Here is a 24280-nt window from a genome sequence, read left to right as displayed (position 1 = left end):
CCGGGAGGCGGAGCTTGCAGTGAGCTGAGATCGCGCCACTGCACTCCAGCCTGAGCGACAGAGCGAGACTCCGTCTCAAAAAAAACAAAAAGCAAAAACAAACTTCATATATTTTCTATGGTAGTCAGGAGAGTCCAGGTTATGCAATGGTAACAAATGGATCATGAAATTGTTCTAAACAAAATGTCTTAAATTATAATATCATCTCTCTTTCTGGTGTCGTGCATTGAGATAAGCAAAACTTTCATCACAGCCCTCTCTGAAATAAACTACATTCTGAGGAATGATACCAGTGAGTCTGGCTCCTCTTCCTCAGGTTAAACGTTTCAGTCACTCTGATGCTTTTTGATCAAATTTCATTAGCCAGAATCTAGTCACATGAGGGCAACAAAATAGAAAGGGCTTTAGAATCTATGATTCACTGTATTAACTATACTCATTATAAGATGTAATATGAGTGAACATGAGCTAATGTGGGAGAAAGACATAGTAGGTTTAAAATCTAAAAAGCGGGTATGACTATACTTTAAAGAATTTGGGATACAGTAATATTTGTATGACTATAATGGCTGCTGCCCTCCAACTCAGCATTTGGTGGCATGTGAATTATTATAAAGAGTGATAATTAAAAGATTCAGTCTACTACTTATATATAACAGATTGTGACTAACCATCTCTAAAGTTCTAATTTGGGAATTTTTCTCTGATATTTACAATGTAATACAGGCAAGTCACTTAATTTCTTTTTTAGCTTTATACTGTCCTTAATAATGAAAATAATACTCTTTTCCACAATGCATTAGAAATAGATAGTATCTCATGGATAAAATTGAACCAGTGAGGTAGGAATTTGAGTTTAAAGTTAGCTTTCGTCTTTAATTTCTCTTTTTATTTTCTTCTAAGGACTACATAATTGGCAGTTTGTATAACTCTAAATACCTGTGCCTCACAGCTCCTTCCTAGGAAAGTTGCCGCAGACAATTCTTTTTCACTAGACAAGTCTTGTGTCACAGGACTCTGGCTTGAAGATCAGACTTAGTTCTCAAGGTAAAGATGATTGTGTGGTCAGATAATCATATCATCGAGCATTTGAATTGGGGTCACTTTGAGAGTAAAATGGGGAGCTAGAGCTATCACTAGTTTCACCTGGAAAACAGGCATAAACTTTGACCTTTTATGTTGACTATTTGATATGGTTTGGCTGTGTCTCCATCCAAATCTCACCTTGAATTGTAGCTTCCATCATTCCCAAGTGTTGTGGGAGGGACTCGATGGGAGGTAATTGAATCATGGGGGTGAGTCTTTCCTGTGCCATTCTCATGATAGAGAATAGGTCTCACGGGATCTGATGGTTTTATAAAGAGGAGTTCCCTTGCACAAACTCCCTTGCCTGCCACCATATAGGACGTCCCTTTGCTCTTCCTTCATTTTCCGCCATGATTTTGAGGCCTCCCCAGCCATGTGGAACTGTGCATCTATTCAACCTCTTTCCTTGATAAATTACCCAGTCTCAGGTATGTCTTTTTAGCAGCATGAGACAGACTAATACACTATTTAAAGAATAAGCTGTCTTCAGTGGGATCTAACCAACTCAGGGGACTTAGCAAGAGACAGACCTTAAGGGGTGATCTGTGTACAACTACAACAAATTGACTCAACCAGTTCTTCTTTCCTGGGGAGTATAAATAAGTGGTATCCAAAAAGAGGAGCTGAGGCAACTTCTGGGAGGCTCATTGTTGGCATGAGGGTACCAGAGCTGTTGGGTTCCTGGAGGACCTGCTAATCCCAAAGGATGGTGTTGCTCTGTGCCTCCATGAAGCTACTATACCTTTAACCTTAGGATTATGAAGCAGCTTCCTGAGATACCTCACTTCCCTAGCTATCCTTATCACAAATTCCCATCATCTAATATAATTAGAAAGCATCCCCTCTCTGCAAAGTTAAGAGTATACACAATGCAGACTATCATTGGAATTTCATTGCTGCGGAAGGGAGTGGGTGTTATGGGATAGAGAAATGAATGACCAGGTCATTGTAACTTTTGGGTAAAAAATTAGACTTCCAGTGAAGCTGTAAAATCAAGACTGTATGAATAATAAATTTAGATGCTCATGAAAATGTGTTCATTTGAACATTATGCAATTTTTAAAAATTTCTATAATCAGAGCAAGTAATATTTTTTTACCATGCACCATAAAGACTGGACTAACCAATAGTAATGTCTTGAAAACAGAATACCAAGTGAAAATTCAGAGGTTGAAAAAAAATTTTAAGTTTAAAATATAAGACAATAGAATTCTTCTAAAATTTGTGTAAGTAGTCCAAATACATGCTTTTAAATATTAGACTAAAGATTGTCAATATCAAAGATTTGATCTACTGCCATCTAGTGGAAGTTTAATTTGTATTAATTTATTAATGGCTGAACAAAAGAAGCAAAACCAAAACAAAACGAAAACAACAACAACAAAAACAGTCTCGCTTTCAAACTCTAGGCAATGTAAACAATTATCTACTCTAGTGGCTTTATTCTCATGGAGTTATGAGGCTGTAATGAGGGCATCTTAGGCATCACCTAAAGTGCATGAGGAGTACAAGAATACAGCTCTGAGGTTCCCAACCCTAATCCAAACAGGGTCATTGCACTTTCTAAAAATATTTTGGGATTCTGAGTCTATTTTATTTAAGAGAGAATTCTACTTTAAAAAAAGTTGTTGAAAGTCCTGATCTGGTCTCCTGTCCATCATATAAATTGATAAACCAATAAACACTGGTTTTCCATTGTCACACAAATGACTAGTGGCATAGCTAGCAATAGAAATGAGATCACCTGATTCCTATTCTCATTGAAGTAATTTTGGAGTAACAAATAGACTTCAAGTCCAGTGATCTTTCTTCAATAGCACAAAGAGCTTATTTCCTTTAAAAATAGATTTTTCCTTGGTCGTTATTTAAAATACTTTGACCCAACTACCTCCCCTGCACCATTAGAACCCTGAGTGGGAACAGAATCTCAAAATAAATGAATGGAAATGAGATCATGGCTGTAAATGGTAATTATATTCAGTCAAAAACACCTTTAGAGTTAGTTTAGCACTCCCTAAAAATAACAATTAAAAAATAGCTTATGGAGGATATTTCCTCTCTTCTCCTTTAAATTTATGTGATGTCCAAGGTGGACAAAGTACTTTTGGAAAAAAAGAAAAACTATAGCTTTTTAACATCATTTTATATTTTATGAAACATAAAATTATCAATTCTGCTGGACTGCAAAGAAGTTACCCTACTTGTCCCAAGTGAGTTTGAGTCTTTTCCCAGCTCTCCTGACTTCCTGTCCAGCAACAGAATGGTTAAGTAAGAGATACAAGAGGAAACAGGTTTATGGGAGGTGGCTATTATTGTTTTCTTCATCTGTTTGCTTAGGATGAGTGAAAGTTGGTCATTTTTGAGTGCTGGGAAGGAACAGCTTGTTGAAAGGAAGGTGATGATACAGGAGAAAGATCATCGACGGAACAAATTCCATGAGGATTTAAGAGAGGGTATAACCCAGAGTATGTGTGGAGGGAAGAGATACTACTTCCCAGGAACAAGAAAGGGCATCCGCATCTATGACAGCATTGTCACTTTGACATATCTCACTTCAATGTACCACAAAACATTTTTAAGAAATGACATTGACGTATTCATATTCACTTCTACATATATCCTATATCGCCTCATATAATTTGCGAAGTTGTAATTCAAAAATATCTAAGTTTTTAAATGCTGTCTTATCAATTCTTTCTTCCTTTATTTTTCATCTAAATGTACATCCCTTATATCATACCACATAATATTTTCTCTCTTCATGTTTAAAAACAAGATATAAAATTATTTATATAGTGAAACTTCAATATTATTCAAAAAATATATATTTTTAGAATTTGTGTAACTATGGTAATTTATAAAGAGCAAAATAACTAAATATTTCAATTTTCTTTCATATAACTCTTAAATTTTTCAAATTTAGAGCAGAGAAAATATTTTTATAATCAAAACTTTAAAAATTCAAATTTTAAAAAATCTTGTTTTTTTTCTGAGTCTATCACAAACTGCTGTGTAAATCTGAGCAAGTTGAATACCATTTCTTTACACATTTCCTGGGCACATTTAGAAAATAAAGGAATTAATTGTCTTAAGTCTATGTCAAACTCCAAACAGTCCTGGTTTTATGATACAATTGTTCTCATTTTAAATATGTACTCTTAACATATAAATTGCTTAAATATGTATTCTTAATATATAAATTGCTTATTATTTTTATGCACATAAGTCATTTATAATTTTAAAATATTCGTGGGCTTTATGAAAAGCCAAATAACAAGAGAAGGTGCTTCCACACGAGAGAAATCACTTGAAAAGCTCCAGGATACATTTAAAAAGATGAATTTTATATATATAGGCAAAAATGACAATAACCTGTTCTCAGAGAGAAAAAAAAAAGTTTCCAAAAACAAATAAGATAATAAATTTTCCATGTACATCTGTGTGTTAGCTAGAACATAAGAAGATCTCAAGGTATTAGAAATTTGGATTTCTGAGCTGCTTTTTGACTAAATAGAAACATAAAAATCATGGGCAGCTGGCACCATCAACTCCAGGAGGGCCTAAGATCTCAGGTAAGCTACTGAGTGAGAGAAAGAAAAACGTACCAGTAGGAATTCATGGTATAAAGTTAGCCTACATCATGGAGCAGTCGAATGAAAACAGGCTGGGTTTTAAATGAAGCCTTCCTTTTGTCAAAGCAATTTGTATGAGAGAGCAAAATGTCATTGGTATAACTTAATAAATATGTGTTATTACCCTATAAAGGACCTCAGAACACAAGCGTTATGAGCACATCGGACTTTGTCTATTTGCTTTACTGCTGTGTCCCTCAGTGCTTATAGCAATGATTGGCACATAGTGCTCAACTAGTATTTGTTAAATGAATTGACATGCTGGACTTCTTCCTGCTGTTAGTCTAGACTAGAGTACTAATGAAATCTGATGCTCAAATCTGATGAGTTTAGATCAACAATTACTCATTGCTTGTCTAACACATATCAACAAAATTATCTATCCTTGTAGTGACCACATTTGCAAAACCTAAACTCACGTTGCACAATCTGCAAAGTACAAATACTTTCATGATAACAACAGATTCGCATATCTGAAAATATAATTTTTACCAAAACATTCAGAAATTAACTTTGTATTATAGAATGGCCACATAATTTCTAATGAAAAATGGGTCACTGTTGAAAATGAAAGAGGGCACCATCAATAATTACCCTGGTACGGTAGGCATAAACTAGACATACGCCTGGAGAAACGGGTTATATGGCCTCTCCAACAGCCCCCATGCTGAAGCCTATCCCTAGAGAAGTGATATGTTAAAAACCCACTTTCTCAGCCCTAGAAAAATCAAGTAACTAACAAAGGGGGAAAAAAAACTAAAATAAGTTTAATAAAAAATTTTTAAAGACTCCTAGACCATCATGCCAGGAAGGTAATAGAAAAGCTTAACTCCACTGCAAAATGAATATCTTGTAAGAACTGAAAAGCTAAATAGATCTTATTGCACCGTAATGACATGCAAGACTATCTCCATTGACGTTTAATAGGATGTTAGCTAATTGCTGTTAAATCAAAGGAGAAACAGGGTTTATTAAAAGGCAATGTTACTATAAGATACCCAAACAGAATGTGTAATTTCTCTGCTTTACTATTTATATACATAGTTCAAACAACAGGTACACCTACAAAATAAAATATCATGGCAAAATTCATTTGATCATCATCTTCATTATTAGCACCATGAGAAAGCATGGATAAAACTTGAAGGGAGTAATAACAAATTGTAATAGATTAGATGAAATTGTAAAAGCATGGTAAAATTGGCACATAGGTGTTCAAATATGATGCTATTTCTAGTATATTATTTTTCACCTTAATGAGACACCTGAAAATTAGTTACATCGTTACTATTAATCTAAACATCTTCATGCCTTTGAACAGCCCTCTGCCTCAATCACTGGAAACCCTTACTGATGCTCTTCACTACCCAAATACGTCAGTTTCTCTCAGAGGTGGGGAAAGACAGAGATAGAGATGGGGGTGGAGAGAGGGAGAGAGCTCATGAACCTCTTTTTAAAATGAAACTATTTTTAGTCTCAGTCATTCCCAGGTTAAGATGAGAAAGAATTCTGATTTAATTAACTTGCATTCACAATTCCCTGAAATCATTTGAACTAACGGGGGTATTAATGAGAAATATTTTTAAAGAATCTTGTCATTCTCTATTCTATAGAATACATCATACTAGAGTTTGTCTCCTCAGAAGCTTGCATTTTATTGAAGTCCTGTTGCTCTCACTGACTTTGAAACACACACTTGAACAGACTTCACAAAACCTACAGAAGAGAAAACCTAACAGTACTCCACAGGTCCTCTTATTTAGCCCATACAATTATCTTTCCAGTAAGTCATTACTATCCCCATTTCATAATAAGAAAACTGAGGCTTGAGCACTTACAAAGGGTTTTAGGTCAGGTCTTCTAATTAGAGTCTATTATTTTCTTCCTGAGTACAATGGATATTGTTAAAGGAAAATCTATGTGTATCAAGTATCTGATTCTTGAACATTAGACACTTGCACTGTGGATTAATTGTCTTTACAGAATGCCACTAACTAGGAACCTAACCTCTGATCATTCTAGGGTATCATGGTCTAAAATATTAGCTCTACCATGGAGCTTTGCAAAAATCAGAATAAATGGTGTCGTGCATTTTTACATGTGACTTAGGGCATTTGTATTTTCTGATATATGCACCAAGCAATGAAGGAAAAAGTAGAATCAATGAATTGAATATTATTAGTTGCCTGAAATTATAAACTTACATAGATATTATTAAAATAACAATCTTTTTAAACAACTTTTTAAATGAAACCAATATTTGATGGGATAAAACTGATGATTATAACAATGGTTGACAACTTGTTCAAATAAAAGAAAAACCTGGTTAAAGAGGTGGAGTAAAATTAAACTTTAAAAGTATTTATGCAAGCATAAATACATCTCTGGTATAGCACTTTACACTGTATTAACATGTATTTAAATGTATACAAACACATACTCTCTAACTACATTCTATACTTTGAAGAGCAAAGAACATGAATTTATACATCTTTATAACACCATCCTTTGCAAAAATGCACTAGAATCCTCACAGTCTTTTAAGGTAGGTACTACTGCACAGATGAGAAAACTGGGGCCCAAGGAAGTTATGCAACTTGTCCAAGGTTATATATCTACTCAGTCATGAAGTTCAGAATCAGAATCAGGCATTTATCCAGAGATGTTATGCTCCTAACCACTTCTCATAGGGCCTCATGGAGTTCAGTGATCACTAAGTAGTCATTGACACTATTATCTCTAGTTTTCACTGTGTAAAAATTAACATTCTGAAAATAAATGCTTTAAGTACTTTACCGGTACTTAAGTACTATACTTTAAGTGCTTTCCCAGTAAGCTCATAAGCAATGAAAGGAACTGCTATGTTAACTTTGAATCTTTCCCACAAAGGTAATTATTAGTAATGAGAACATCAAGGAATCTTGGGGGAAAAAATAATATCAAATTCTAACTGTACCAGAGATTAGTATAAGGCACAGACAAAATCAGAATATGATCCTTAAACCTGCTATTGAGGTCTTTACACCACATCCATGGGCCTAGGGGCCCCCAGACACAGAGATGACAGTCCTCCTTCACCCTGCATTCCTTAAACCTTCCATGGAGCACTGCATTGAGTTCTAGGTATCAGGATCATAGAAGAGGCACAGACACAGTGGAGTGCCGTGGAGTGGAGTTTCATTCAAATGAGAATCATAGGGGTCAAAACTTTTGCTTTTCTGGCTCTTTTGAAAAGAGGGTACCATAAATTATGTAACCAAACTAAACACTTCAATTATACATGAACATATATTGACATAGTGTTTTCATTACGAACATTAATAACAATGTTGCAGTTGGAGCTCACAAGAGGCTCATTTTATTGCCTGCACAGTTTCTGGCATATGGTAAGTGCACAACATTGTTCAAGAAAGAAATAGAAAATTGAGAAAAAAAAAACTGGACAATGTTTCATCAGGAAGGTAAGAAACTACACAATTCTGTTTTCTCCTCTCCTTTCCCCAAATTAAGCTGATTCTCTGAAAGTCAACTACTTTCAGCTATGCCCTCTAGTCTTGACCACTATAGATAAAAACTAGAATATCTAGCATTAGGCATAAAACGTATTACTATATATTCAGTAACTGTAAGATTCTTTTAACGTCCTGTGGATTGCCGTGGGTTGTAGATACAAGATGTGTAACCAAGAGTGAGAAACTGAACTACCTTAAATGTCTGGATAGTCAGGGTCTAAATGAGCCAAAGTGACATTCTGCAACTGTCAAATTAATAAGAATTAATTTTCTCATAAAATAGGTGATATATTTAATAAGTAAAATATCTAGGAAAAAGAGGAAATGGAAACATTTAGTCTAATACTTATTTTTAGTAATTCAGACTTACAAAGACATTTAGTAGTAACATGATCTTACATTTATCTGGTATGTCACTGTTCAGAAATTGTTTCGGTATGTATTACCTAAATGATCTGGTTGGGTGCAGAAATACCAAAATATAAAGAAAATATTAATGTAGATATTATTGCAAAGTCAATAGCTTTCAAACTGAGCTATAAAATACTAAGATAAAAATATATGTGAACATTTAAAAAAACTGAACCAGATACACCATTTATGAATGCAATATATATAAAAAATCTGTTTCTACAGCAAACAGCAAAATCACAGGTACTGATTCTTCAGTTTGGAGTGATTAGGAATGCGTGCTCTCAAGTCAGAATCCTTCGTTCAAATCCCTCTTTTGCTGCTTGCTAGTCATGTGACTTTGAGGAGTGGCTTCGCCTTTTTGAAACTCAATTTTCTCATTTTTGTAAAATGAGGATAGTAATAACACCAAAGGATTGATTTGAGAATTGAATGAAAGAACGTGTGCATAGTACATAGCGTAGCATACGGCATATAGCGCAAATATTAGGCCCCAGCAAATATTAACCATTAACTCATAGCCTTTTGTTCCTCCTCCTAGTTCAGCAACCAGTTACAGAGCGACCTCACTGATTAATAACAAGATGTGTTATCTTCAGTTCATGGAAATCCTCAGTAAACACCTAAATATACTGATACTGCTTTTAAATCATGTTGTAAGGGCTAAGCAGGAAAAAAAGGCAGAATATGCAAATGTTTTAGGCCAGTTTTATCTATTTCTTTGCCATCTTACAAATAAACAATTCTTAATCACAAACTTACTAGTTTTGCTGTATAAGCCTAGGCCCTAATATTTACTCCCACTTTCCTAATTCAATCATTTTGGAATAAGGATCATGCAATTATGATATCAATAAGTACCAGTATGGGAGGGGGTGTTTCATTATTTCTATCTTGTTTATCGTTACTTTAATAAATTTAGAAAAATAAAATAGTATTCAAATGCAAATGGCTGTTAGTTACCATGTCTCAAATTATGATGTGAAGTAACATTTTCTTTAAGATGCTTTACATTTTCTCAGTCACTCTCTGAACTCTTAACTGGAATTTTCTAAATAGAAGATGCTGAACAGAGTCCTACTCTTTATATTGTCTTTGAGAAACATTCATTTCTAAGTGGGTACAATTCATCTCTCAGTATTTATAAGGTCCAGAATTATATTTTTAAATAATTGGCTAAATGCAAATATCTCATCTTTGGGTAACTGGAGACTTAAGCAGAATAAAAAAGATTAAGAATAACAGTATAATTCATTGGTTAAAAATGTTCAAACTGACCCACCCAAATCTATTTAACCAATCCTGCCATTAAGATACAGTATCTGTGTTGGCCGAATTCAAAGCTAGCAAAGTGAACCCAGATATCATTTCCAATTCTACTTCATCATAACCATAATTATTTTTAAAGAACACTAATACAAATGATTATTTATTGGAACCAATCGCATTATTGTAGGATAGTGGAAAAATACAGCTCAATAAGGTCCAGTCTCCCTTTTTTCCCTATGATATGTGAATTCTACATACAGTATTGGATTACATAAGTGAGTGTAATTTAATTTATGTTAGTACTATAAAATTGTATAATCCTATCTTGCTAGTTTTTAACATGAAGTTTATTTGGTAGAGTAAAAAAATACTGACCCTGTCTTTCTGAATTCTTGATACCAGTCTCAGCTGTCCCGGGAACTTGAAAGTACGCACTTTTAAGCAAGATACTTTTCCTCTCTAATACTTTTACAAAATAAAGACTTCAGATGATTTCAAGCTCTGAAATTTCTATTTTTCCAGATACAAAAGTAAAAATATATGTATTTTCTAATTATTTCATTCTCTTCTCATAAAATGTAGCGAAAAATATTTTAAAATATATTTTTAAATCTAAAAACAATTTCAAACATTAACAAAAATATCATTGTTTGCCAAAACATTAATTTCCCCTTAGCAGTAGTACAATAACCAAAAGTATAAACTTAAAGAGATAACTAACATAAAATCAATCATGTTTCGGCATCATGTTATCAGATTATATCAAAAACATCTAGAAATCACTCAAGATTATTCTACTAGTTTACAGATTTAAAATATATACATTACTGATAACACTGACGTAGGATTCTATATTTCCTGATTTATTATTCTTTGTAAAGCATTTCAACATTCCATGTTAATTGCTTACCTTTTCCAAGTAATTTTTCGTATCATTAACAGTAGAGCTGGATACTGTAATTTGCTTATCATGGTTGCTTGAATCTACATAAATTTCACCTATTTTTAAGTTTTTAAACACCAACTAAGTTGGCTTAATTTTATATTTAATAAACAAAATGATTTGCATTTTCCTTACGACTGGCTATTTAAGAAAAATAATACAGAGACCATTTAATCTGAGCTTTATTATGAAGGGCCAGTGAAATAAAAGGCTTAACATTGATGAGGTAAAGCTGACATCAACTGGTACATAGTGGTAATAGTTGACAACAATAATCGTAACCCTGAAATTTGTATGACCCTCCCTCTGCAATCTGTAACGTACTTATAATTCATTAATTAAAACATGGATTTAAACCTTAGGAGCATCATTCATTATTCTTAGAGCTGGGGGTGGAAGAATTCAATGTGGTCTCTGTCCCCAAGGGGCTTTCAGTCTACTGGCAAAGATATATACACATGTGGCCCCACAGCAATACTGACTGGCATACAGGCAATAAAATGGGTGAAGAGGGGTGGAGAAGTGAGAGATTCTGGTCATGGTGATTCGGAAAGATTTCACAGAAGAGGAGACATTTAACCTGGTCCTTGAAGCAAAAAAGGATCTAGACTCTTAAAAAGTGGGAAGGCATTTCACACAAAGAGAAAATCTCTATGCTGGCATTGTCTTTAATTTTTGAATGTAGGAGAAAAATGGAAAGAAATTAAGTGACCTGATCAAGGTGATAACAAGAGAAAGCATCAGAGGCACACTATAATTTTTAACTCTGGGGTCAGAACGGTTCCTGTGATATTACATTGCTTCCTTCTCGAGGTGACACAATTTCTCTGCTTTCACAGTCACCTTCGCCCCCCGTTTATTTCTCCACGTTGCTGCGCCCTTTACAGGACCTTGCTAGGATGTCCACAGAAAAACACAGAGGCAGCCACATCTTCATAAAACACATTACATTTCGGCTGTGTCTAAAAATCAAATGAACACATGTAGGTATATTTTTGGCCCCCTTTCCTCACCATTCTCCATCATTTCAAAGGAATGGGAATTTGCGCTGTCGCCACATGGCACACTCAATAAAATGTTGATCCATTCCTTTAAACCTTCCATTTTTCTACTTCAGTTTGTCAAGTGATCCCAATTCCAAGAAATCATAATTCACACTGTGCGGGAGGTTGCAGATTTTTGGCTCTGGAGGTTGTGCAGATGTTATTCCTTAAGGAAGACGATCGTGATTGCCTATGTGAGTAATGGCTGTGAGTCGGCTAGAAGCCAAAAGTTCTCTTATAGCAGAATGTATAAACCATTCTCCTACTGAAAGAAGGCCCCCAGTAGGATAATATATTATTACACATGATTCAAATTACAGGATCTGCAGCAGGGGAGCTCGTGACTGATTCGGGACTGTCGCCCCCTGAATACTGATGATGGGATGATGGAATGCTTCATGAATTAAAAGGGCCATGGTTTCCCATCTAAATCCTTCATATGCTTTAAAAAGTGACTATGCCTATCATTGCACTCTCTAAGCTTCTTAAACGAATCATGCACTATTATGAAACCCTTGTCAATATTTTTTAAATTCCATGTTTTTGATTAATTATATTCAAAACATCCTTTTAAAAGAAAGACAACGAAACTTCACCTTCTCTGCTAGAAAACAGTGTGCCTTTAACGCAAATATGCAATAAAGATATGACTTAATAGAAATTGCATTGAAGTGTGACCCAGTTTTGCTCTCTGGGATTTTATAAAGCAACCTGAAATCTTCACATGCCACATGTTCCAGCCTCTTTAAGTTATCTATAGAACAAATGACTTTATCCCTGACAGCTAAATATAAATGTGCAACGCAAAATTGTATTTCCAAAGGTTTTCTGCAGATAAATGAACTCGTTTGTGAACATTATTTCATTTGATCTACTTTGGTTATGTAACAATCCCATAAATTCGCTAAAGGCATTACATTGCGAATGGAGACCAGGCATTTTTATAGAAATACTAAGGCAAATGTTAAATATTATACATTTTAAAAAACAAACTGTATTACGGCAATAAATTCTGAAATAATATGTAAGCTGGTCCCTTAACTTCTTTTCAAGCTGGTTCTTGTATTCAGTTTTTCTAGTAAATGGATGCAAATCAGGTGCATTGTGCTGGGGTGGGAAGGGGGAGATTTGTCCAGAAATGACCTCAGTTCTATTCATTAATAAAATGACAATGTTGGCCGAGAGCAGTGGAGAATGAAATATAACAAGAGTGAACTTTCCTCCATGTGACAGATGCACATCAGTGCTTTTTGGATAAAGCACTGTATGTAAAATGGCCACTGCAGCATAAAATCTGGAAACGTTAAAGGATGTTCTGAGACACAGATTGTTTGAAAAACCTGCAACTTCCATGGCAATGCACCCCTTATTCTCTGTTACCTTGTACAATTCTGAACCCCAACTTGGAGAAGCATGTATTCATTCATAAGAAGAGGGATCAGACAACACAAACAGAGGTTTGATGTTGTTAAGAATTTTTTTTTTAAGAAAGAGAAGATAATTTTTGCAAATTCAAAACAAAATAGAATTGTAACCAGAATCACTTTCAGTGACGGCAGACACCAATGGGGTAAAAAAAAAAAAAAAAAAAAAAAAAAAAGGTAAAAGCCATCGGACAGAATGTAGCCACATTTTTGCATAGCGGTTTAAATTATGCCAGCAGAATAATTAATGGAAGGACCTAATATGGAAAGGGGGGGGGTGACAGGAAAGGGGGAAGGCTATGTTAAACAAAGTTCATTACTGCATGATGTAAATGAGTTTCTCACCAGTGATGTCACTGATTGGCTGAGCTGCAGAGCTGGCTTCGAGCATGGCCGGATTGGCTGCTAGCTCTTCTGGTGCCTGCCTGCTCGGGCAGCGGTTGAACCAGATACTTTCTGTCTCTCTTGTTGTCGTTTGAAGCAAATCTTGTTCAGCCCAGCTGTGTCTCCATAGTAGTGGCACCCTAAGAGAGAGTCTCCCTCCTGCTTCCCACAGCTCGTCTGTGAGGCGGTCGCTGCTGTGAAATACCAGCCCTTGGCACCAAGCCCAGACAGCGTTCTCAGATCCATCTATAACACACATACAAAAAGAAAAATAGGAAAAAAAGCAGTTCTTTCATCTGAATTGCATCCTAAGGAGGATTAAGAAGGCTTCTATTGCTACTGATGTGTGTTGCTTCAATTTGATGGTTAAAATAGTTTTTGAAATACAGTATCTTCTCATCTGCAGTAGAACACCATTGGTTAAAATTGGTTAAAAAGACGGGGGGAACCCCCCTCTCCCATGTTTACCTTGATTACAGAAAAATAATTCTTCATTTTCTTCCTAAGCACCGTAACTGATGTTTTTGGTCCCCTACCAGAATTTTAAACTCTCACCGGATTTCTAATTACAGCCGAGTCATTATTTTTCAGGTTAAGACAAGGGATCTTAATTAGCATTCTTTTTTAGCTATGCGAAATGAGACAGGGCATGAAACAGAAACGATCTATGGAGAGGCAGAGAGAGAGAAAGAAAAAAATCTGTGCAGCTTTTACAGTTGAGCTGACACCCCCTCCTTCCCCGCTCTCCCTCCACCCGCCTTGCAAAAAAGAATGCAGTCATATGAACTTTACCAGACAATGGAGTACCTACAGGCTCTCCCCTAGACAAGTCCTTTATAACCAGCCAGTGCTATGTGCTGCAGACAGTGGCCAATCGGCAGGCTCCTTTCTGCAGCCGGGACACAATAGGTGCATTGGCCACACTGTCCTCCTAGACCCTGACAGCAGTTCAGGTTCATTTATTGTACACTGGAAGGCACATATGTCTTTAATATTCACTGCGAAATTATCAGTGCGACTGCCTTTATTTCACCATAATTACATCAACCTAATTACCGCGCCCAAGCTGCAATAGCACTGTTTGCACAGAGTGGTGCATAGCCATGCATGCCGTAAAAATATGCATGGACATGCATGCTTATTTCAATAATAAAATCCGCCAATTTTCTTCCCACAGCTTCCTCCAGAATACTTCAGTGGAATATAGCCATCGCTTTTCCCCTTCAAAAGAAAAAAAGCATGTGTGTGTGTATTTTATATATATATATATACACACGTACATACATATACAAATAATACATATTATTTAAACATTTTCTTCGTCATTTATTGGAGTGAAGTATGGGAGTAGAATCTAGTCACTACATACAAGGTCATTAAAGACCTAAGGCATTTCCCCCCATTACCAGGCATCAGAGTGAAGGAGTAAGTGAATCTGCACGAATCATTATAGCCATGACTACAAGCCCAAGCCGATTTATTTAGAGTCTAACCGTCATGCACATCTGCATATGCCTAATTTATGTATTTTCATATTACATAATTATGTCATGCCTTGAAACATTGACTCAAAATGCTTGAAAAATTAAATCTTAGCTTTTTGTGTATTAGTTCAGCAGAGTTAGGCACGGTCTGTGGTAGAAACTGTCTGCTTTTTAATTTTATTTTATGCATGTTGCATTTACATATTCATGAACACAAAAGCTCTTATGACCGCTGACTCTGCAGCAGGGGATGAAAAGGCACGATCCCGCATACAGACGTATTAATTTCTAGGGGAAGAATGGCAGCCTATGATGACCAGAAAGAGAAGATGTTTGGGGGTTTCATTTGGGGGTTACCTCATTATATAATAAATGATGTCGCTAACTCGCCAACGAATGTTGAAGGATAATAAACTTGGAAAGTAAAGCCAATTTGTATTATTCGTGGCCATTCATCCACACTGTAAAAAATAAAAATAAAAAATAAGCATTTTGAAATGCAGGCTTCTGACTCAGGTCTTTGCAGGTAACATAAAGGGGGTGTGCTCAGAAGCTGCTCATGATTTCATAATTTACATATTTCTTGCTCCAAATCAGAATGCTAAGCTTTAAGCTTTGATTATTTTCTAAGTCAGAATTTTACCAGCGTTTACCTATATCTGTTGGTGTATTTTGATTTCTAGCTCATGATTCTGTAATAAGGATCGGAATTCATCATGAACGTAGGCACTTTAGGAGAAACAGTAACCTATTTATACTCATAGGGCTGTATGTATATAACATATACTCATTCCACAGAGAAAGAATCCCAACCATTTTTTATACATTTATATTTTGTAGTCCTGGTTTTAAATATATGTAAAATTTGTATCATAAAATGTATTCAAGTTGCTTTTGAATTTTATTAGCATTTTAAAAGAAAAGCACAGCTCTTCTATCTATACTTTCCAAAAATCAAGTTTTAATAGGAGGGATGGGGAAGGCAAATTCCTAACTAAACCAAAAGATCATAAGGCTCAATCATAAACACACAAATAATATAAGAAATACAACATTTTTATTCCTGAACTGCTACACACATTGAAATCAAAATACCTGAGATCAAATATGTAAATTAGTTACTTGATAGATAATGTGAAATCCTTTTTTCTCTAAGGGAATGCAGGAAATTTCAGAAAAAAGCAAAACTTATGCAACTACTTGCCTTGCCTTTTTGGTGATTTTCCTATTAAAGGCAAATTTGTCTAAATATTTGAATTAATCATACAAATTTACTAGTAATCAAATTAAATTATGTGGACCTCATTCCTCTCTCCCCCCTCCCTTTCACACACACATATATACACACATATGTGCACACACACATATATGTCATACATGTAAATACACATATGTATAAAATTGTGGCTGTCCTTTTTATTTCATAAGAATGTGCAACTTTTCCACCCACTCATCTCAAGTCTTCGATCTGACACTGAACAAGAAAAAGCTTAGGAAAATCAAAGAGGTCATACTTAACTGTGAGTTGACCATTTTGCTAAGTAAAAATCAAAACAGAGTTCAAACTATCATAATATCACATAGATTTAGATCCCACTAACACATAAGTTGTGTTTGGAAACTACTGTTAATCAAAGAATTTTACGGAATATATTAATTTCATAAACAAGATTAGTGGATGATTCATATCTGACTTGCTTAACAAAATAGCATTTGTAAACAAACACTAAAAGTATGGGAGGCCTTTCTTAAGTACTACAATTCATTAAACCAGACAAGCTAGGCTTCCTACTTAGAAACAGTCTGCCATTGAGTTGCTAGACATACTTGAAAAAAAAATGCATTTCTTATGGTATTCTACTATCCAGTTTTTACTAGCCCTCCAAGACTCCAAACATAAATTGCAATGATGAGATTTTAATATACTACTCAAATTTGAAATAATTTTGCAATAAAATTGCATTTGGAATCACTTTACTAGATAAGTTAAACAAAAAGTAGACCTTAGAAATTTAAACCATCAATTTTATACAGGACTTCCAAAGAAAATTAGTAACTAGTTAGCGTATTTCCACCCTATCATGCTGCCATCCTTTATTAAAATACGATTCTGATCCGCTGCTGCCAGGATATTTTTAATTGGTTGAGTTTTACTATAGATAAGGAATTTATGACCTCCTCCCATAAGATCAAAGACATGCATTTATAAAATAACTGTATGGAGAATATGAGCATCATCTGTGTTCCCAGGATGAAGGAAAGCAAACTTCTTTACAAAGATCAAAAGCCCAACCTGAGACGTACAATCATGATGATCTCACCAAAAGAGTGAAGTCTGCACAAATTGGCTGTAAGAATGTGAAATAGCAGCCAATCGCATTAACTTTATGAATAATACAATGCATTCTATAAGAAGAGTGAACTTGAAACGAGACATAAAAATAATAAAAAGCAACGTGTCTGTCTACTCATTGACTTATTCTTAGAAAAAAAAAAGAAAACTTAGTTTTAGTAAGTATGGAAAACATTCATCAACATGAAGAGACCACTGTTTATCCCCCGTCTACAAAATGACAAGCATTCAGATGACAGAACAAGATGCAGCTCATCATCATAATGGCTCTACCCCACTGGGTACTTAGGGATAAGGAGAAGAAATTAAATTTACCAATTAATTTATCTCATTGCTTTTTGGATTTCAACTAGCACTACTTTTGAAGTCTATTAATCCTCTTTATAGTGACATGATAGATGGTCCTCCAAAATTTTCCACATCCTGATCCCTCGAAACTACACGTGTTACATTATGTAGCAAAGGAAAATTAAGGATCCTGATGGAATTAAGGTTGCTAATCAGTTGACATTAAAATAAAGAGATTTTCCTAGATTATCTAAATGGATGAACTATGATAAAAGTATTGCTTTGGTGGGAAACTGGTGAAAGTACTAAATTCAGGTAGACCAGAAAGAATGTCAGAGATGATATCATGAAATGTAGGATAATGTCTAAAATAATAATGTAACAATTTATTACTATGAGGCTAATAACAAGATAAATAAAATTTAAAAATTGATTAATCAGCTAACAAGAAATAGCAAATTAGAAGAAAACAATCACAGGTGGAATCAACTAAAAGACTTGAATCACAAGAGTGTATGATTACTAAGAGTTCCATTCTTATATACAAGTAACCACATTAAATATATTCATAAATATTCAACTCAAAGGTTTTTAGACTGAGTAGTAAACATCAAGTATCTAGGACTGTGTGCTGTGTCTATAAGTAGACAAACTTCATGCAAATATAAATTGTATTTAGAGATCCAGACTGAAAGTAAAAAAGATGAAGAAAAAAATCCCCAAACACTACATTTAGAAAAAAGAAACAGATTATAATGATATGAGACAAAGAATTGAAGGAAAAAAAGATGGTAGAAAACAAACAGGGCATTTTGTAACAACAAATACATCAATTAAATAGGAAGATATGACAGTTTACATTTATATTAATCTAATATCATAATTTTATAATATTTTAGAAAAAGCTGGACATCTCCTAGAAGGATTATTTTAAGAACAAAATTAACCAATATGACCTTATCACCTTTTTATAATTACATGCAGAATATTATTTTCACAAATACTTAATTGAAAAAGATGTTGGACCATAATGCAAACACCAGCAAATTTCAAAGGATTGTAATTATACCATATATTTTATCGGACCAAAGTAGAATTAAAAAGATAAACAGTTACAAAGATAATTCAAAAGTAAAACTATAAAGATAATTTGAAAATAACAGTTATAAAGATAACTCAAAAATGTCTACATAATTGAAAGTTATGTAACATATTGTAACTAACCCATGTGTCAAAGAAGAAAACAAAATGAAAATTAGAAAATGTTTTTAGCTGCATAGTAATAAAATAAAACCTGCCAAATTTGTGAAATGCATGTAACTGTAACAGTGATTTAAAAAATATTTATAGCATTAAATGTATATATTTTTGAAACACTAAAATTTAAGCTTTTATTCTAAGAAGCTAGAAAAATAAAAACAAGTTAATCCCCATGAAAGTAAAAGAAAAAATGAATATTAACTGCAGAAATCAATGAAACAAAAAGTAGTCATAAAATAGAGTAACGCAATAAAGAAAAACAGTGGTCCTTTGAGAATAATTTAAAATAATAAATTTCTAACCAACATATGTCATGAAAACAGAGCAAGATAATATCAACATCAGTAATGAAAAAAGAGAACATGGCTACAGACACTAAAGGCATTGAAAAGGTGCATAGAGGATATTAGAAATAGCATTGCACCAGTAACTAGAAAACCTACATGAAATGGATTAATTCTGTAAAAAATACAACTTACCAAAATTGGCACACCAGAAAACAAAAAACATGAATAATCACATATTCAACCTGAATTAAGCACCTCCCTAGAAAGAAAACTCCACGACCAAATGGCTTTACTGGTAAAATTTTTCAAAAATTTAAGATAGTCACAATACCAATCTCATACCAAATCATTCAGAAACCAGAGAATGATGGAACAATTGCAAACATTTTGTGAGTCTGGCTTAACATTGATAATAAAACCTGATAAAAATTTTACACACAAAAAATGAAAACTACAGAACAATATTTTCATAAATACCTAAGCAGAATTCCTGAACAAAAATTCGTGCATGGAATTCATGTATATATAAAAGAATAAAACATTCTGACTAAGTAGAGTTTATTCTAGGACTGAAATGTTTTCATTTTTTTAAAATCATCGGTATAATTCATCGCATTAAATAATGAAGAAGCAAAACCATGCAACCTTCCTAATAGATGCTGAAAATGTATTTGATTAACTTTAACATCTGTTCAAGATAAAAACTCTTACCAACCCAGTAAAATAAAGATACTTTCTTAGCTTATAAAAGATAGATAAATACACTCCAGCCTGGGGGACAGAGCGAGACTCCATCTCAAAAAAAAAAAAAAAAAAAAAAAAAAAGATAGATAAATAGATAGACAGATAGATTCTTAAAAGTAAAATATTGAATATTTTTCCCCTTAGTTCAGAAACAAGACAATAATCTCCACTACTGTCACTTATGCTCAGCATTGTGCAGTTCTTAACATGTAGGAAAAGTCAAGAAAAATGATATAAATACATCAAAGTTTCATGTAAAATTGTCAATATTTGGAGATGACTTGATATCGCATAATGGAAATCCAAAACATACAAATCAATTATTAGAATTAATAAGTAAATGTATCAGAATATAAAGTCTAACTACAAAAATCAATTGTAGTTTTGTATACCAAAACCAATTAAAATATTAAAAATTTAAAATTCCCTTTTAGCAATACCATAAAAATAAAATATTAGGCAATAAATCAACAAAAAGTGCAAGACAGATTGCTGTAAAATATTACTGAAAGAAATTTTAAAGAACCTAATAAATCAAGATATGTGTCATGTTTGCAGATTCTAATTTTTTCATATTAGAATCACATCAGTTCTGTCCAATTGATCAATAAATTCTATCAAATCAAAATCAAAACCACCACACGTTTCGGTGAAAATTAATAGTTGATTCCAAAATTTATACATAAAAGCAAAAGGCTTAGAAGAGCCAAGATAATATCAAGACTTCTATATCAGATATCAAGAATTGCTATGAAATTAAACTAATTAAGACTGTATTGTATTTGTGCAAGGGCAGACAAAAAAAACAGCACAAAACAGAATAGTGTTCTAAAGCAGATCCACTCATAAACAATTATCTGATAATATACTATAAATATTATTTTTTCTCTTTTTTCAGAAGTTTTCCAGTGATTGTGTTAAACAATTAGATATATATGGTGTTTAACACCCTGTATAAAAATTAATTTATAGTGACTTATAGACCCAAAATTGAAAGAAAAAATAAGAAAGCTTCTATTTAAAAAACCTAGGACAGTTTTTTTATAAGCTTGGGGTAGACATATGTTTAAGAAACAGCAAAAAGTGACTAGCCATATGGTTAATAAAAGAATAATAAATTACACTGTATAAAATTAGAAAGTTATATTAATCAAAAGTCACCATTTAATAGAGTAAAAAGGCAAGTGCAAAAGATTGATTGCATTAATGTCCCCAGTTTTTCATGCTTTTTCATGCAACTTTCAATTCCTCTTATTAAAGAGGTAGAGATTTTACTCCAACCCTTAATTTTGTATCAACTTTCTGATTTGCTTTGGCCAATGGGATGTTAACAGATGTGACAGACAGCTAAAGAAAGCTGAAAGAGCTGACCATTTCTGCTTCTGCTCTTGTTCATCTGCCATGGTTATAAGAAAATACTCAAACTTGATTTCTGGAAAATGAAGTACGTGGAGTACAGCTAAATTGCTTCAGTTTCACCAGATACGGCCATGCTAGATCAGTCAACAGGCAGCCAACCCAGACATGTCAATGAGTCCAGCTAGTAACGGTAGAGCAGCTTGTTTTCCCACCGATGACTGCAAATGCACAAGAAAGCATGAAACCATCTGAAACTTAGAGAATCTCAAGTTAATTAAGTGCTATTGCTCTATGACCCTGGATATTTTTTATTGTCTGTTTTTGACAATATTATGAACTTATATAGCAAGAAATATATTGCAAGAAGGTTCAGTCCATGCAATATATACAAAGGGGTCACATCCAAAATATATAAAGAATTCCTAAAAATAAGTAAAGAAAAAAAATGTAGGCAACCCAATTAAAAATGGGAAATAGAAACAAGCAATTCACCAAGGATATAAAAAATTTAAGCTACAATTAGATGCGACTACATAGCTTACAAAAATGCAAAAATTCAGAAGATTAACATTACTGAGAGCAGCAGTGGCCCATATGAAGCCTCTGCTGCAAAGACGCTGGCTGCAGCAGGGAGAGGCACAGCTGGGGCTGCGTGCTCGAGCAGAGCTGGTGGGAGCTGGGAACAGGTGGGAGTTTCTCCCCCTTCTAAGTTGGTGGGGTGGGAGCCCGCCCACCTGGGCATGGCTGCAGCCACCTAACCACGGCTTCAGACCTAGGGCCCAGGAAGCCCCCGTGCCCCTGCAGGCTTGGAAGTGCCTGCTCCCACTGCCTGGCATCTCCCCACTCCTGGCACCCACTCTGATATCAAGCAAATTTGTGGCCAAGCCTGGGCACTGTCATGACCCAGCCAGGCATGCACATGCTTAGGGTGGCATTGACATGCCAGCCCCCAGCCACCTGGGCCCTCTCTGGACTTTGGGCACCGAAGAGCATGGGAAGGAGGGCGAAGTGGGGCTTTGGGCAACTTGGCAAGGGCACAAACAGCCTGGGCATCATAAATGGCAGCAGGAAGCAGACAGGTTCCTGGACAGAAATGGGCAGATCCCCAGTAAAACCCCACCTTCAAGCCAGGGATGGCCTGAAGCCTGGGGGCTAAGCTGCCAGTTCTGCAGACCAGAGTGAAAACTTAAGGTGCTTTCACCAGGCCTGCCCATGGTCACTCACGAACCAATCAACATGCACTTCCTCACCCTCTGAAGCCCATAAAAACTCTGGACTCAGCCAGACTCAGGCAAACAATGAGATGGCCTGCCTACAGATAGGAGCTACACACTCCAGGTTTCCTCTCTGTTGAGGGCTGCAGAAACATCAGGACAAACTGCCTGGGGATAGAAGCCACCCACTCCAGGTCTCCTCTCCACTGAGGGCTGCAGAGATGTCAGGATGACCTGCCTGCAGATAGGAGCTACCATTTCTGGGTCTCCTCTCCATTGAGAGCTGCACTCATCAGGACAACTTGCCTGTGGAAAGGAGACAGCCACTTGGGATCTCCTGAGAGCTGTACTATTGCTCAAATAAAGCACATCTTTGCCTTGTTCACCCTCCAGTTGTCTGTGTACCTCGTTCTTCCTGGATGCAGGACAAGAACTCAGGATCCATCAAATGGCAGGACAGAAAGAGTTGTAACACAAGAAGGGCTGAAACATGCCCCTCACTTGCCATGTTACAGGTAATGAGGAGGAGAGGAGAGAGAAGAGCTGTGGCCTTTCAGGGAGTCCAGACTTAGGAGCTCCCTGAGCCAGGGCTATAACCCCCTATTTCGGGCTTTGTGGTTCCTGGTGTCTCCAAGCTTCCAGGTGCCACCATGTTCCCTGGTGCCTGCAGTGGAAGCCTCTCATGGTACACATGGTCCAGCTGCAGCAGGGAGCCAGAGCCCATGCCAGTGCCTGAAGCTGCCCACCCCACAGCAGCTCACATGCCTAGCTGTGTGCAGTGGCTGGACTCTGCATTCACTCACTCATGTATTACTCACTTCTCTGTGCCTGGCTTGCCCTTGGCAGACATGGAATCTCGGCCAGTAGCAAAAGCCAAGCACAGCCTACTAGGCTGAGTGGGTGGAATGAGCCCAGTGGGCTCAAGCAAAATGTGGGCAAAGGTGCCACTGGCCACAGAGGTGTCCAGCTGGCAAAGCAACAACCCAGGAAGCCCATGACAATATCAAGTGTTTTCAATAAAGTGAATCAATCAAGCCTCTTGTACTTTGCTAATTTGGCTATGAATTAGTACACCCACTCTTTGCCAAGATCAAAAAAATCTGTATATACACCAAATGATCCAATAATTCTACCTCAAGGTATACAGCCAAGCAAAACAGAACTGTATTTCTACCAAAAGACATGTATAGAAATATTTGGGAAATAGTCCAAAAGTGCATCATGATAGAATGGACAAAATAATTGTGCACATAATAAAAATGGGTGAACTATTTCCACGTTAAACAACACAAACAAAATGTTGAGCCGAAGGAGTCAGTCACAAAAATATATATACCATATGATTCCATTTATATGACACTTAAGAACAAGCATAACTCATGTATAGTGATAGAGGTCAGAATAGTGTCTGCCTTTGTTGGGGAGAAGAATATTAACTAAAAAGGAGCACAAGAGAATCTTCTGGGTTCAGGAAACCCGGATTTTATATCCGAATCTGGGTGGCAGTTACACAAGTGTGTGCATGTGTGAGTTTTTATCAAGATGTACATTTAAGATTTTGACAGTCTACTGTATATATGTTACAAT

General features: G+C 35.3%; 1 long non-coding RNA gene across 1 annotated transcript in view; it reads right to left on the bottom strand.

The window, feature by feature from the left end:
- Window positions 1-13876: 13876 nt before the first annotated feature.
- The window catches only part of LOC110742792, a 143991-nt gene continuing 133587 nt past the window's right edge, over window positions 13877-24280 (bottom strand). Inside the window, exon 3 of the long non-coding RNA XR_002520874.2 lies at window positions 13877-13950. This is a non-coding gene — a long non-coding RNA (uncharacterized LOC110742792). The remainder of the gene's footprint in view (window positions 13951-24280) is intronic.

The sequence above is a fragment of the Papio anubis genome, chromosome 4, assembly GCF_008728515.1.
Source record: "Papio anubis isolate 15944 chromosome 4, Panubis1.0, whole genome shotgun sequence".
NCBI lineage: Eukaryota > Metazoa > Chordata > Mammalia > Primates > Cercopithecidae > Papio > Papio anubis.
The sequence above is the reverse complement of the archived record's forward strand: the minus strand, read 5'-3'. Positions and strand labels throughout refer to the sequence as shown.